Raw genomic sequence first — 13,599 nt, forward strand, 5'->3', positions numbered from 1 at the left:
ATCTTCGGATCTCCGGACAACTTCCGAAGCAAGGAGTTAATCTTCGACTTCATCCCCTTTCACAGCGGCTATCACGCACTGCTTGGACGAACCGCATTTTCCCCATTCAATGCGGTACCTCACTATGCTTATCTCAAGCTCAAGATGCCCGGACCACATGGCGTCATAATAGTCAATGGAAATACGGAACGCTCCATCCGTACCGAGGAGCATACCACGACCTTAGCAACAGAAGTACAGCGCGGCCTTTCCCAGCAAAACCTTAATTCGGCGGCCGAGTCCCCGGACAACATTAAGAGAGTCCGGACTATTCTGCAGCAAGACAGCCCCGCTCGTCAAGAGCTTAACTAGAAATTTGGCCTCCGTCCCAGTCCCGATCAAATGGCGGCATTTGTACCGCGCGTACATAACTACGCAGTCAAAATTCCATGGGCATCGATGGAGGCATAGGTAGCTCGTGATTCACGGGGTGGCTCGATCGACCCTGGATCCGCACACCTCCACTTTTTATTCTTCATTTCGGGTTTTCTCTTCTCGAGGCCTTTTTTAAATAACCTGATCATCAGACCGATCGCGGGACGGATACACCAAGGAGGCAAGGAGCTTTGACGTACAAGGGAATCCCCAGGTGGTCTCCGCTAACGATTGCTATACCTGTTTTACATACCCGCACACAACTCGCTCTTGGTCATGACATGTTAAAGAGCCTTACTTGCTTATTGTATTACTTGCACAAGTACGCCTTGACGTATTAATCAACTTACAATGGAAAATAATTGGCAGAGTCAGCTTATTACTTGATTTTTTTCCTTGCCTTTGTATTTATTAGTCATCGCACCCGTACACTCTGGTACGTATTACCTCGCCAGGAGATTCATCACGCCCCACAGTACGGCAATAAAGTCCGAACACTTTTTACAGTACAACTCGGCACCCCGAACTTATAGCATTATATGCATCGGCTCCGAATCATGTCTTTGGTCAATAGTTGGGTTGCCCGGCTCCTGTGCTTACTACCTTACGTTCCGCTATATCGGCTAGGGTAGTAAAGGGAGAACTACTGTGATTGTGTCCCGGTTCTTCTGGACGAGCACCTCAGTAGAGAAAGCCAAAAACTGACTGTCATGATGCAGCAAGAGCTGGTCAGCTGTTCGAGAGGTTTCAAATCCTTAGAGATTTTTCTCCACTTTACACGAGGAATTGATTTTTATCTGATCAGGTGTGTATAGTGCCCCTAGTCCAGCCTTCTGAATACTAGGGGCTTCGCCAAAATTCTGTCAAACTCCTATGGCTAAGTGAGGGCGATAAAAGCCGCATAGTCTGATTGCCTTGTTCATTGCGCTAAACACCTCCTTTAAGGACCAGAATGTGGAGTAAAGAGTGTTTAGATTTATCCCGAACACCCCCGTACTATCTACGTGGGGGTAGAAGCCGACAACTGGCTAACCCTCAGATTTCATAAACGGCCGCACAGGTGGTAAAATTTTAAGACTCACAAGCACTATATTACATAACGACCTTGTTTCATATTACATGACAGGATAACATGAATGTTTTCATGGGAACATAACATCCTTCGCACATTGCTTCGCCACAAGGCTGGATCCCTCCAGGACACTATCAAAATATAGCTCGGGTCGGCGGTGCTCCTTGCCCTCAAGCGGCCCCTCGGTCATCAGCTTCTTGGCATCCATCTTCGCCCGGTACGTCTTGGCGTGGGAAAAGGCCATCCGTGCACCTTCAATGCAGACCGACCACTTCACGACTTCAAGCCGTGGGCAAGAACCCACAAGCCGCTTCAAAATTCTGAAGTAGCTGCTGGGCATGGGCTCGGCAGGCCATAGTCAAACTATTAGGTCCTTCATGGCTAGCTCGGCCGCCTTGTGCAGCTCGACCAGCTGTTTCAGCTGGTCGCTGAAGGGCATCGAATGTTCTGGTCCAAGGTATTGAGACCAGAACAAATTCTCCATAGAACTCCCTTCTTCAGCTCGATATAATTCGGCAGCATCCGATACGCTGCGCGGCAAATCCGTAAACGCCCCTGGAGAGCTCCAAATTCGGGTAAGTAAAAGGAATGTTTCCTTCGCAGACTTGCTTTGCATAACGAAAGCCTTACCCGCGGCAATCTTCTTGGCCGCCTGGATTTCCTGAAGGGTGCTCTGGGCTTCGGCTCAGGCATCTTGTGCGCTCTGGCAGACCTTTGCAAGTTCGGACCCTTGTGTCTTAGAATCATGCTCCAGGGACTCGCACTTCTTGACGGCGTCTTGGAGCTCTTGCTAGACCTCGCTGATCCGGGCCTCGTGCTTCTCACGCGCGGCGCGTTCCTTGGCCGCTTTGTCCTCGGCCTCGGCTAACGCCTTCTTGAGGGCCGCCACCTCGATCGTGGCCCCTAATAAAGTTCATGACACTTTAGTCAGCACGAACCATTCATCCTTCCTAAATATACACGCAGGTTACTGCATACCTTGGCTGTCCTCTAGCTGCTTCTTCATGGGGCCGAGCTCTTTCTCGGCCCGCTCTAGGTTTGGCTTCAGTCCGGAGACCTCTGCAGTATGAGTGGCAGCAGCTAGCAGTGACGCCTGCTTATTCACATAGACATCTTATGTTAGACTCCTGCGGAAATTATTTTGATCCTCTGTTCGGCTTCTTCTTTCCGAACACCAAACAGAGCATCAGGGGCTACTATCTACACTGTGATATTCTCTCTACAATTACATTACTTACCTCAAAGCCTGTTAGAAAGCTAGCACAAGCTTCGGTCGGTCCACTTTTGGCGGACAGAACCTTCTCGATCACCGCACCCATAAGGATACGGTGTTCATCCACAATGGAAGCGCCTCGCAGCGCTTCCAACAGATTATCCGGTGCCTCTGATTGGACAGAGGTCACCGGTGGAACAGGCACACCTCCTACTTTCAGGGAAGGCTGCTCGCTTGACTCTGGAGCCGTGTAGGTCTCCGGAATGGTATCCGGCTGGGGGCCGGATTGAACTTGGCCCCCACCACCAGTCCCCATGGGGGCTTTTCTCCCATGTGTCCGGTGGTCGAGGAGTCATCCTTTGGCGCCACCCCAACGACCTCTGGAACCTCTCCCTGACCTAAGAAGGTCCTTTGGGACACCACCTCATCACCACCCTTGGCCGAGGAAGAGTGAGCGGGCGGCGGTGACACGCTGGCCATCTCCTTTGAATCTAGCGAACCTCCTATTGAGGATCGCGGGGAGCTGTCACGGGCCGGACTGCAATAGCATAACTTAAACATATTAATATTACAAAGTGGGAAGGCCAGACATTTAGACGTGCATAAGGTACTTACGAGGTAGCCCGAGGCTTGGTTCGGGGGGGGGGGGTCGCTCCGGACTGCTATCGACATCCCACGTGGAGTTATTCGCGAGGGAGCCCTTCCCCCTCTTGGGCGCCTTCGCCTCCAGAGTTGGTGAGGCCCCCCTTTTCTTCCTCCCCTCCTCAGGGGGGAGTCATTTTCCTCCTCCTCCTCGTTGTCTTCGGCGGCCGAAGAGTGAGTCTCGTGTCCGGACATCACGTCAAGCACCTTTTCGGCGAAGGCCACTCCTAGCCCCTTTGGCCGTTTTCTTGGCCTTCTTCTCCGGCACATCATAATGCGCCGGAAACAACATCTTCGTCAGAAGTGGGGTTTATTGGTCTTCGGGTAGCGGAGCCGGACAGTTAATCCGCCCCACTATATCGATCCAGGCCTAAACAATTGATAGGAAGGCTTAGACTCCTTCCTCAAAATATGCCAGTAGAGGGTATACCTCGAAAACATGAAAGAACGTACCGAATTGGCTTGGCATTTTAAGCTGAGCCCGTGATCCTCGGTCGTGGGTGGTGGTGTCTCGCCGTCCTTGAAGAGCACTTTCCAGATGTCTTCGTGCATCGCGTCGAAGAGCTCTAGTAGCGTCTGGTGCTTGGCCGGATCGAACTCCCAAAAATAGAAAGTCCGGCGTTGGCACGAAAGGATCCAGCGAATGAGCATAACCTGGATCACGTTGACGAGTTTGATCCTCTTGGTTATCATGTTCTGGACGCACGTATGGAGCCCAGTCAGCTCGCTCGAAGAGCCCCAGGTTAGGCCCTTCTCTTGACAGGAGGTGAGCCGCATCGGAGCTCCGGATCGGAATTCGGGGGCCGCCGCCCAGCTGGTGTTGCGCGGCTCCGTGATGTAGAACCACCCCGACTGCCACCCCTTCACCGTCTCCACGAAGGAGCCTTCGGTCCAGGTGACATTGGGCATCTTGCCCACCATGGCACATCCACACTCTGCTTGTTGGCCACTCACCACCTTCGGCTTCACATTGAAGGTCTTCAACCATAGGCCGAAGTGAGGTGGGATACGGAGAAAGGCGTCGCACACGACAATAAATGCCAAGATATTGAGGATAGAGTTGGGGGCTAGATCATGGAAGTCCAGCCCATAGTAAAACATCAATCCGCGGACAAACGGGTGGAGAGGGAATCCTAGCCCGTGGACGAAATGTGTGAGAAACACCACCCTCTCATGGGGCTCTGGGGTAGGGACGATTTGTCCCTTGGCCAGGAGTCGGTAAATGATCCCCTTGGCCAGGTATCCGGCATCTCGGAGCTCCTTGATGTCCTCCTTCTTGACGGAGGAGGCCATCCACTTGCCTCCAGCTCCGGATCCGGACATGATTGGAGTGCTTTCTCGGGCGGGGAAAGCTAGAGCTTGGGCGCTGGAGCTCGAGTACGGATGGGCAGAGGAAGGAGAAGGCATGGGATAAGAAGAGGGAGTCCTTATATCCTTATAAAGGTAGTGAATATCGAACGCCTCCTCACTCGCCTTAAACCTCGCCTATTCCCAAGTGCTGTGTAAACAGGCACGGTTGGGTTACCCACGCCCGAATTCATGAAAATCCCGCAATAAGGTGAAACGATCTCTGCTTCAACGAGACGTGCCAATGGCAACCGCGTCTCGAAACGTGGAGTGGCAGACGAAAAACGGTTCGAAATAATAACCGAGTAAGCGTGATGTCACGTTACTAAAGTGGTCAGCAGATTGGATTCGTGAAATATTATACTCTCTACGGCTGTGTGTTGCAGATCCGGACACATTTGTTTCTTCCGAAGACTATCTTGGAGTTCGGAAGGAGGAACCCGCCTTGCAATGCCTAAGACAGATCTACACGCCGGATACCTTGTCATTGAAGCCAGGTTCAGGGGATACTGAGGGAGTCCTGGACTAAGGGGTCCTCGGGCGTCCGGCCTATTAGCCATGGGCCGAACTGATGGGCTGTGAAGAACACGAAGACCGAAGACTACCCCGTGTCCGGATGGGACTCTCCTTGGCGTGGAGGGTAAGATTGGCGACCAAACATGTAGATTCCTTTCTTTGTAATCGACCTTGTGTAACCCTAGATCCTCCTGGTGTCTATATAAACCGGAGGACTTAGTCCGGAGGAGGGAGATAGATTCATTACTATAGCCATACAAGCTAAACCTCTAGGGTTTAGCCATTACGATCTCGTGGTAAATCAACTCTTGTAATACTCATATTCATCAATATCAATCAAGCAGGACGTAGGGTATTACCTACATAGAGAGGGCCCGAACCTGGGTAAACATTGTGTCCCCTGTCTCCTGTTACCATCGACCTTAGACGCACAGTTCGGGACCTCCTACCCGAGATCTGCCGGTTTTGACACCGACACTGCATGCCCGCGCGATACTTCGACAATGTCCTGGAGGGATCCCGTATTGTAGCCGAGCAATGTGCGAAGGACATTATTTTTGAATAAATACATTCATGTAATCCCATCCTATATGATGAAGACAAGGCTTGATATGCAATATAATGCTTTGTTGTTTTGTTTATTTAAAATTTTACCTCATGTGCAGCCGTTTTCACCAAATCTAAGAGTTGGCTAGTCGTCGGCTTCAGCCCCCATGTAGGTAGTATGGGGGTGTTCGGGATGAATCTAAACACTCTTTATCCAAGGGTTTGGTCCTTAAAGGAGGTGTTTAGCACAATGAACCAAGCAATCAGACTATGTGGCTTTATTACCCTCACTTAGCCATAGGAGTTTGACAATGAAAATATTTGCACAACCCCTAATATTCGGACTAGGGTGTTGTGAACACTTGATCGGATAAGAACCGATTCATCGCATAATGCGGAAAAATCACTAAAGATTTGAGACCTCCGAAGAGCTGACCGGCTCATGCCGCATCATGACAGTCAGTTTTCGGCTTTCTCTACTGAGCTGCTCATCCGGATAAACTAGGACACAATCGCAGTAGTTCTCCCTTTACTACCCTAGCCGATATAGCGGAACATAAGGTAGTAAGCACAGGAGCCAGGCAACCCAACTATTGACCAAAGACATGATTCGGAGACAATGCATATAATGCTAAATTCGGGGTGCCGAACTGTACTGTAATAGTGTTCGGACTTGTTGCCATAGTGTGGGGCGCGATAAAGCCCCCGACAGATTATGGCGTACCAAGGTGTACGGATGCAAATTAAAATAGCAAAAAATAAAAGTAAAGAGGAAGCTATTGCCACATTGGTTGGGCCGCAAATTGTTTGCATTATAATTTTAATTAATACGTTATAGCGTACATGAAAAAACAAAGGGGTGCGATAGGCAATAGTGGCTATTTAAACATGCCAAGACCAAGGAGGAGCTGCGTACGAGTCCTGAAAACGGGTAGAGTGATCGCCCAGAGGGACATCTAGAGATTCCCCTGCACGTCTGTGCTGCTTGCCACCTTGGTGTGTCCGTTCTTCGAAAGGACCAATTATGAGGACGGTGAGAGGGACCTGCGGAAAGGAAACCTGAAGAGGAAAAGAGAAAAAGTGAAAGTATGTGTTTCCAGGGGAGGTTGAGCATTATTATGGAACACAATCTAGGTATGCCTCCGTCTATGCCCATGTTACTTTGAGCGCGTAGTTATGTGCGCATGGCGCGAATGCCGCCACTTGGTGTGGACTGGGCCGGAGGCCGAATTGCTAGTTGAGCTCTTGACGAGCTGGGCTGCCCTGGCGCATGGTAGCTCGGACTCGTTTGACAGTGTTCGGGAATATGGCTGCCGGATTAAGGTTCTACTTATGGAGGCCGCTCTATACTTCTGCTGCCAGGGCAGCAGTGTGCTCCTCTATGCGGAGGGAGCACTCCGTATTTCCATTGACTGTTATGACACCGCGTGGTCCGGGCATCTTGAGCTTGAAATAAGCATAGTGCGGTACCGCACTGAATCGGGCAAATGCAGTTCGTCCGAGCAGAGCGTGATAGCCACTGCGGAAGGGGACGATATCAAAGATTAACTCCTTGCTTCAGAAGTTGTCCGGAGATCCGAAGATGACCTCCAATGTGATTGAGCCCGAGCAGTGGGCCTCTACACCTAGTATAACTCCTTTGAAGGTAGTTTTTGTGGCTTAATTCTTGATGGATTAATGCCCATTTTGCGCGTTGTATCCTGATAGAGTAGGTTCAGGCTTCTACCACCATCCATGAGGACGCGCGTGAGGTGAAATCCATCAATGATTGGGTCGAGGACCAGTGTGGCTGAACCGCCATGACGGATACTGGTCGGATGATCCCTGCAATCAAAAGTGATCGGGCAGGAAGACCATGGGTTGAACTTTGGGGCGACTGGCTCCATCGCATAGACGTCCCTGATCGTGCGCTTGCATTCCCTCTTGGGGATGTGGGTAGTGTATATCATGTTTACTGTTTTAACTTGGGGGGGACTTCTTCTGTCCCCCTATGTTCGGTGGCCGGGGCTCCTCGTCGTCGTTCTCGCTTTGCGACCCCTTTTCTTTGTCTTCGGCATTTAACTTGTCGGCCTATTTGAATACCCAACAACTCTTGTGGGTATGATTGGCTGGTTTATTAGGGGTGCCATGGATATGGCATGGGCGATCGAGTATGCGGTCCAGGCTGGAAGGGCCTTGATTATTTCTTTTATATGGCTTCTTCCACTGACCGGACTTGGAGTCACTGAATCCGGCGTTGACTATCGTGTCCTCGGTATTATCACCGTTGCCTTGACGTCTATATTTGTTGCGTTGGGGCTTGCCATTGCTATTTCTGGCTTCTGAAGTGCCAGGTTCGCTTGTATTGTTATTACTGTGGGCTAGCCAGCTATCTTCGCCCACACAAAAGTGGGTCATGAGTGCCGCGAGGGCTGCCATGGACTTCGGCTTTTCTTGGCCGAGGTGTCGAGCGAGCCATTCGTCTCGTATGCTATGTTTAAATGCCGCCAAGGCTTCAGCGTCCGGACAGTCGACAATCTGGTTCTTTTTGGTTAAGAACCTAGTCCAGAGTTTCCTGGCAGACTCTCTAGGCTCTTTAATTATGTGACTTAAGTCATCGGCATCCGTAGGTCGAACATTTATACCTTGGAAGTTGTCAAGGAAAGCTTCTTCCAAGTCCTCCCAGCTGCCAATGGAATTTTCGGGCAGGCTGTTCAGCCAGTGCCGAGCTGGCCCCTTGAGTTTTAGGGGGGGTGGGTGTATTTAATGGCATGAAGGTCATTGTCGCGGGCCATATGAATATGGAGAATGTTGTCTTCGATCCATACCGCGGGGTCTGTGGTTCCATCATATGATTCGATATTCACGAGTTTAAACCCTTCTGGGAATTCATGTTCCATGACTTCATCAGTGAAGCAGAGAGGGTGTGCGATGCCTCTATATCGGGCCAATTCGTGACGTAGTTCGGATGGAGTCCGTCTGCAGCTTTCGGCATGAACGTAATTGTACTTGCCATGTTCAGCTTGATAGCCGTCGTCGCGCGTCAAGGTACGCCCTCGTGATCCGTAGATCGATCTGGCCAGACCTGTTTTATTCTTTGGGCCCTGCCGGAGATCATACGTGTATCCCTGAGCAATTTTGTCTCTGCCTTTACGGCGAGGTAAGGCGGGCTGGTGTTCGGCTTGTGTTACCGCTTTGTCCCGACCACGTGGCGGTCAGTCAGCCGCATTGCGCGCTAATGGCATGGGCTCCAGCGCCTCATCATCGAATTGAGGTAGTAATTTGCGCTTCGGGTAACTTTTGGCTGGGCGCTTGAGGTCGTATTCCTCGGCTGCTAGGACATTAGTCCATCTATCATTGAGCAGATCTTGATCAGTTTGAAGTTGTTGCTGTGTCTTTTTCAGGCTCCTTACAGTGGCTATTAGCTGGCGCTTTAAGCGCTCCTGCTCGAGTGGTTCCTCAGGCACGATAAAATCCTTAGTGCCGAGGCTCGCCTCATCCTCGGAGAGCGGAAGATAATTACTGTCCTCCGAGTCTTCGTGCGTGGCCTATTCACCAGGGCTAACTTGCCCGTCTTCCCATTCAGTTTGTTCGGCAGTTGCCTCAATGGGGTCTTCATTGTCTTCGGCACCCCCCGGAGTGTTATCTTCTCCTGTGTCGGTGTTGCTATCTTTGCTGCGGCGTGACTTAGAGCGGCGCCGCTGACGCCGGCGCTTTGGTTGTATCTCGGGAGGTTTATCCTCAACCGGATCTTCCTTGTCATCGCTGCTATTCTCTTTTGGTGCATCCACTATGTATACATCATACGAGGAAGTGGCCGTCCAACGTCCGGTAAATGGCGGGTTTTGGGCCTCTTCTTCTCCGGCATCGTCGTCCATACCATCGATGTTGTCGGAGCCATAATTGAGCATGTCAGTTAGGTCTTCGATAGTGGCTATTAAGTGGGCAGGGGGTGGGAAGCGAAATTCTCGGTCATCTGCCTCTAGTTGAAAACGGATATAATTCGGTTGTGAGTCCCCTGCTAGGGAGAGCGTTTTTAATGAGTTTAGCACGTCGCCTAGAGGTGAGTGCCAGAAGATGTCCGCGGAGCTGAATTCAACGATCGACGCCTGACCAAGCTCATCGTGCATGGACGCACATGCCTCGGAACCTGTAGCCGGAAACATGTCCGAGGTTCTGGCAACATAGATCTCACTTGATGTTGGGTCTGTGTGCGGCACCAACGCCGCTGAGTCTGCGGCCTCCATGGTGGGGCTGAGCCTCCCGTCCTTGGATGGCGTGATCTTCTCCGGATCTAAGGCTGGAGCAGTTGTAGGTTCTATCTCCTGGGTGTAGTTCGATGATAGGTTTAAGCCATGTTCATCGTGGTGACAGGGAGCGGCTACGGCCGCGGTCTCGAATCCGTCGAAGATCAAGTCTCCGCGAATGTCCGCGACGTAGTTCAAGCTTCCAAATCTGACCTGATGGCCAGGGGCGTAGCTATCGATCCGCTCTAGATGGCCAAGCGAGTTGGTCCGCAGAGCGAAGCCGCCGAACACGAAGATCTGTCCGGGGAGGAAGGTTTCTCCCTGGATAATGTTGTCATGGATGATTGACGGGGCCATCGAACCTCTTGGCGACGGCACAACGGAACTCTCAATGAAAGCACCAATGTCGGTGTCAAAACCGGTGGATCTCGGGTAGGGAGTCCCGAACTGTGCGTCTGAGGTTGGTGGTAGCAGGAGACAGGGAACACAATGTTTACCCAGGTTCGGGCCCTCTCGATGGAGGTAAAACCCTACGTCCTGCTAGATTAATATTGATGAGTATAAGGGCTACAAGAGTTGATCTACCACGAGATCGTAATGGCTAAACCCTAGAAGTATAGCCTATCTGATTATGATTGTCCTTACAGACTAAACCCTCTAATTTATATAAACACCGGAGAGGACTAGGGTTATACAAAGTCGGTTACAATGAAAAGAATCTTCATATTTGATCGCCAAGCTTGCCTTCCACGCCAAGGAGAGTCCCATCCGGACATGGGTAGAGTCTTCGGTTTTTGTATTCCAAAAAAATATAGAGGGGGGGTGTGTGTGTGTGTGGGGGGGGGAGGGTTAACCAGAGAAAACACATGATATGTTTGCCGCACAAATGGGTATATAGATGACTAACTGGTTTTCCGTCGGAGTCGCAGTCATTGACGGAGTTGCTGTTGACCTCCAGCTTCGGCTGGGGGGGGGGGACGACGGCGCTGACGAAGTCAAGGTCGTGCTGCTTCCCGCGCGAGACCTCTATGGCCAGCTTCACACATTGCACGGGTGCTTCACCAGCCCCGGTGTCGCCACTCCCTCTGATGGTGCGCTTCAGCGGCATCATCATACACTCGAGAGTCCAGACGTTGGTGACCACTCTGGACCGGGGGTGCAGCTGCCTATTATGGTCGGCGGCTCGGGCGCGCTATTAATACGGACCAGTGGGAGCGAGGCGGGCTGCGCTCGAAAGTTGTCTCGCCTCCCGGTGAGCCTGTGCGGTGGACTTCTGACATTCCTACCATCATTTCACACAGCTACTTGCACGCCTCCCCGTCAATACGCACACCTGCACGCACGCCTCCCGGTATGCCAGCGCGGCGGACTGCTGCATGCGTCCCGTCAACTCACGCCTGCTTGTACATCACACGGGGCGTGTGGAAGCACGTATATTTTTTGGTTTACTTTCTGCCGCTTTACTGCTTAACTGAACCGTTTGCGTTGAAGAGATGCACAAATCCCGCGTCCAATAGCTCGCACGCTTCTCGGTGAACCTGTGCACCGGATGAGTTTGGGATTTACTAGAATTTAAAAACCAGGTATCTCAATGTTTTGCCTGCAATCAAAAGTGCCCTGGTGTTTGAAATTCATTCCCATTTCTTGCATGGGACCTAATTAAGCATGCACCCAAGGACACATATTTGATTTCTCAACCAATTTATATGCACTGGAGCATGTGCATGTATTTCAAATTTGAATTATGCACATAAAATGCCTAGAAAACCCAGTCAATGTATAAAAATGTCCAAACGAACCCCGAAAAATTCCAAAACTTAACACAACACTCCTGTTGTTCTATGTTGACACTAGAATTTTTTTTAAAGCAATAAGAGGCAACGAATATCGTTTCATCCCCAAAGATGGCACGTTCCCTACAGAAACCACCAGGCTTGTTGTGAGAAGCTCTGGTTCATGAGAAGCTTATAGCCAAACCGGCCCCAAATGGGACAAAATTTTTACCATGGCATGTTGATGCCGCTCCATGATACCATGCCAAGTTTCATGAATTTCAGACGAGTTTTGGATTTACTAGAATTCAAAAACCAGGTATCTCAATGTTTTGCCTGCAATCAACAGTGCCCTGGTGTTTGAAATTCATTCCCATTTCTTGCATGGGACCTAAGCTGATGAGGACATGACTACCTTGGATACGACCAAAAATATTGCATACATGCATATTTGTCAGGTGATTTCTAATGCAAACTATTCAATAATCTATTTATGTTATCCAGAAAAAAAATACTTCACACACTTTTGTGTTTTGTCTAATTGCAGGTGTAGGGGACATTTGTACAATCCACATATGAAGATAAGGGAAAAGGAGAAGTTTAGATTGTGTTCAAAAAGTCCTCTCACGTCACTTTTGGGCCAAGAGAAGATAGAGTCCAAGTCTCTCACGTTCTGGATTCAGATTCGGACTGCACAGACATACCTGACTCAAAACGCCAACAACTTTTTCATACGGACTCCGAATTGGGTGATTCTTTTTTTTTGGAAACTAGATTTCGTGCTCTTTACAACCCAATTGGATTCACCTTTAAATTCATCCGGAGCGTTGAGTTACGGACGAAACAATCTGACGTTGCAGCAGAATCCGAGTCAAACTACAAGCCCAAAGGTGTTGCATCACCTCCACTTGGGCCCATGAGCCTTGTACGACCTAGGGTTAGTTTTAGGCTGCCTTGGGACATCCTCCCACCTCCTTGGCCGCCACCCCTTGCTCCTATATAAGTCCATCTAGTAGCTTTTTCCTTGGGATTTGTTTAGTTAAAAGTTAGCCATTGCAACTTCGTGTACTTCGTTTGTGTCCAACGACTAGACCAAGACCGCTTCCGGATCCCACCATTATCAATACTTCATATTTATTTGCAATATTCAGATTGCTTTATCATATTCTTGCTCGTTCTTCGATTGCTTGCAGGAATAGACCTTCGTGGTCAGGCTGACCGTGCTTCCAGCATCGTCAGTAACCTCAGGAGATTGGTTTAGCGATTGCTAAGGCGCAACGTCGTGCACGTTTGTAGTCGGATCGTCAAAGTCGTCTCCACCAAATCGATAGTTATCATCTCATCGAAAGATCGGGACCCTCGCCTCTATCAAGTGGTATCAGTTTTCAGGTTGCTCGGTGAGAATTTCCAGTTTTCCTAGATTAGATTTATTTTCTTACCTATTGTCCAAGAAAAAGCCACAAAAAAGAGTTAGATCTATTCATCCTTGGTCCAAGCCAGTCTGAGCCTTTGCAATGTTCTTTTCATTGCTTGCATAGTTGAATTATCGGTTGCATCGTCGTGTCGAGTTGCTGGTCTTAGTGTCTAGGTCGTTTAGAGTTTCGAGTTCTGTTCACATTAGTCACGTCGCCGCTGCATCGTTATCCCTTCCGCTATCCACCACCCATCCATCAATTTCCTCCATGTTCTACCCATCGTTCATTGTCATAATCATAGTTGAGATCGTTCCCATCTTCGCTTGATCCAATCTACATCTTATCTAGTTTGTTTTGGAAAGGGGGAGAGAGAAAAAAAGACAGAGAAAAAAAAATGAGAGAAAAAAAGTAAAAAAAAGTCAGAGAAAAAAAAGAA

Source organism: Triticum urartu, chromosome 6, assembly GCF_003073215.2.
Source record: "Triticum urartu cultivar G1812 chromosome 6, Tu2.1, whole genome shotgun sequence".
In the NCBI taxonomy this organism is placed as follows: Eukaryota; Viridiplantae; Streptophyta; class Magnoliopsida; order Poales; family Poaceae; genus Triticum; species Triticum urartu.